Raw genomic sequence first — 3,925 nt, 5'->3', positions numbered from 1 at the left:
CCTACAGGTGTATTTTTCTCTCAAAGAACTTCAAAAGAACATGAATTCAATAAAAGGAAAGCTCGTATATGTGGGAATCAAACAACATATGAGAATGAGATAAAAAGGCAGTTAAGGAAACAACCTGAACAAAAATAACACTATTTTAGAAAAACTAAATGAATTAGAAATAGCAAGAAATAGTCAAAAACAGAATTGATAACAGAAGAAGAGGCTTGAGATGGCTGCAATAAAGGAAGAATTTAGAAAACAAAGATTAAATTCTTGAGAAAATAATTGTAGGAAGATGAAGATATTCTGACATGTGTAATTGGTGATTTTAAAAAAGAACTAAAGAAATATTGAAAGATATGATAAAGAAAAGTTTTCTTGTAATGAAGGAATTAACCTTCAGATTGAAAAAGTGCCCTGTGTTCTAGAAATCTGACAGCACTTGACAACACAACATATCCTGATGATGTAAATGAACTTCAAGCATGAAAAAAGAATTATTCATTCAGGCAGAGGAAGCATGTCACCAACAGGTCTCAAACTTCTTCACCACAAGATGCAGCTACAGGAAACAATGGAGGAATGCATCTAAAGGTCTGAGTAGGCAAAAAGTGACAATATGTATATTATTGGCAGCCAAGTTGTCAACGACAATGTCAGGTACTCTTGAGTCGGGGAATACAACACCCAGGAGCCCTTCTTCAGAAAACCATTTGATAGGAGAGATGAATCAAATAACTCAGTAATAGGGGAGCTCACAGTGGAAGGACGGTTGGCGAGCACTGAATTTATGTGAAGAACCAAGACCACACTGGGAATTATAGTCTTGTTATAGATACATATTGCAGATATTGTAAACTTTAATAATATGATTAATACATTGGGAGTGGGGGAAGGGAGGTATAAGTGCCGATCTCTTATTTTTGGTAACTTTTTTTTGAAAAATAAACTTCAATGGATTATTAAAGAAATACCTGTTGGGATGAAATATTTAAAGGTTAGTAATTGCTTCAGTTTAGTTTCTTATCTTAAATACAAGCACATTAGCTGAATGCTATTTTTTAATTTAATGTGATTAGAAATAAATATGATAAATAAAAATAAGTATGAGTTTATATTTCTAAAAATATTCTCTATATCCTTTTACCTTTGTCTGTAAAAAAAAAAAAGTCAGAAGTGATCCTCAACTGCAGTTGGTGATGGTTATTTTTTTATTATTATTAGTTTCAGGTGTACAAAACTATGTAATAGTTAGACATTTATCATTTATATCCCTCACACAGTGATAACCCCCAGCCCCCATCCACTACCCCTCTGACATCGCACACAGCCATTACATTTCTACTGTCTCTATTCCTAATGCTGTACTCCGCTTCTTGTAAATATATATATACATATATATTTATTTATTTATATAAACTTGTAGCTGACATTCGTTATTGTTCAGCTTCAGCTTCAGGTGTACAGTGCAGTGATCAGGCATCTACATCATCCCTGAGGTGGTCTCCCTAATGAGACAAGTGTGGTGATGGTTATTTTTAAGTGGGTGTTGATTTTATTTTACTCTTTTCTGAGTACGAGAACTTTATTGTTTGACTCTTGTTTGATAATTGTGCTATGTTTTTATTTTAAAATGGGGTGGAGGGTGTTCAAAAACAAGGTTAAAAAGCACTGTATAGTGTAGGTCGACCCCTGGCATGTGCTCCTACTTTTAATGACATTTGCCTTATAATCTCTAGCAAGGTACCTAAAGTTTTTAACTTAATCTCACCACACTTTTTTTTCCTACTGGCTATTTTGCACTCATAAGCTTCTCTATTCCTTTACCCGTACAAAGACGTGACTCATATCCCATTTTTATACAACTCGTAAGTGTTGCATTCTTTTATGGCTAACCGGAAAAACTGAACACCAGTATAATACCTAGTGACTAGCCCTGTACATCTGAAACAAATGAAAAAGTGGAAAAAGAAGCCCTTTGGATGAGCTGACAGTCGTCTTACAAGAGCAAGCCAGAAAGACTCAGCAACAAGGGAATTCTGCACATGAATTGGCTGCAGTCCATCTGAGAAGCTGAAAGGTTTCTTTCTTTGTGCTTCTGTGAGTTTGGAAATGAAAGGTCAGCCCTTTCCCTGCCCAAGTGAAATTGCTGGGCAGTAGAGCTGTAGCTCAGTATTAGCTTATGCTGCCAGCAATGGCAGATGAGAGAATGCAGCAGTGAACTTCATTCTGTAAGCATTTGTTTTAAGGATCAGTCAGCATTATGTTTGAGGAAACCTGCGGAAGCCCTGTGTTCTATTGTGACTTGCGTGAGAGGAACTCGGGACCCTCTCTGTGTGTGTGTGTGTCACACAAAGAGTTTTATAAAACCCCAAATCCTTGACTATTTTATTTAGTATAAAAAGATGATCACCAGATGCAGAGCTAAAAGACTCCTTATTCTGCCCTGGGTGTCAGAATAGCTATTGCAAAAGGTTGTTACAAAGATGAAATCAGGAATTGGGCATAATGTGTGTGGCACAGCATCAAGCACACAGTAAGAGCTCCCAAAATGGTGGTGGTGGTGGTGGTGGTGGTGATATTCGTAGTGATTGTTTTCAAGGGAAGTATAGCGCCATCGTGCCTGGACGTTTCCTGGCTGAGTGAACCTTTCTTACTTGGGCCACTTGTCCCGGTCTCAGAGGAGTCACAGCTGCCCCTAGGGCAGGTGCCTCCCTCTGCACTGGATGTCTTGCCCCCTTCAAGGAGGAGACCTTCACCTAATCATGTCTGTAGTAGACTGGGACACTTCTTCTTTCTTGCTTGAGCCCTGGAGCCAGCTGTGATACTTCACCTGTATTGCAGTTGGAGGATTCCAGAAGAATGGCTAGCTGCGCATGAGGGCGGACCTGACACTTTCCATAGGACTCCTCCCATCACTTCAGAAGATGTCTAATATATTTTTCTGCCCTGATCTCCTCTCCCCTTGTTTTGGAGCACACTAATTTCTTTGAGTGACTGCCCCTTCGCTGCTCTTAAGTTCTGGTTGGGCTGCCAGTCACAGAGCCCGGACCTCCGGCCACAGCAGTGGGCACGTGATCCAAAATAGGCCCATCCTGGGATTTCCCTAGGACTGTATATTTAGACACAGGGAAAGAGTATCCGTGTTATGAACAGCATGTTTGTGTCCTCCAAAAATTCATATGTGGAAAGCCTAACCCCACTGGGATGATATTAGTATGCAGGGTCTTTTGGAAATAATTACAGTTAGATTTGGTCATGTCTGAGACAAGATAGAGAAGACCTAAAATAAACTGTAAAAGGTATACTATGTTCATGGGTTAGGAGATCCGATATTGATAGGATGTCTCTGATGTGTGTTTTGTTTATCATACCACCAGGCAATTCTCCAACACCAGCTGGGTATCCTAAATTACACTCAGTTCAATTCTGACACTGTCAACCTAGAGAAAGCATCAGATTCCACAGGTTAAGGGCTCAATCCTACAAGACTGCCTCCAGTCCACTTCAGGTGCCAATCAAACATCCAGGCTATCACCTGTGCCTCTCATTGAATGTAGATTAGACATTCCCACAGCTCCCTTCTTGGGATTGATTAATTTGGTAGAGTGGTTCACAGAACTCAGAGAAACATTTACTTGCATTTACCAGTTTATTACAAGAAGCTATAAGTCAGGAACGGCCAAATGGAAGAGATGCACAAGGCAAAGTATGCGGGAAGGGGCGTGGAACTTCCCTGCCCTCTGGGATCATGCCACTCTCCCAGCACTTTTCGAGTGTTCACCTAACAGAAGTTCTCAGAACCCCACCCTTTTGGATAGGTAATCATGCCTAGGCATGATTGATTAATTTATTGGCCATTGGTGATTGAAGTCAATCTCCACTCGCTCTGCCCTCAGTGGGGCTGAAAGTGTCAACCCTCTAACCACAGGGT

The sequence above is a fragment of the Rhinolophus ferrumequinum genome, chromosome 20, assembly GCF_004115265.2.
Source record: "Rhinolophus ferrumequinum isolate MPI-CBG mRhiFer1 chromosome 20, mRhiFer1_v1.p, whole genome shotgun sequence".
Lineage (NCBI taxonomy): Eukaryota > Metazoa > Chordata > Mammalia > Chiroptera > Rhinolophidae > Rhinolophus > Rhinolophus ferrumequinum.
This window is presented reverse-complemented; position numbering follows the sequence as displayed.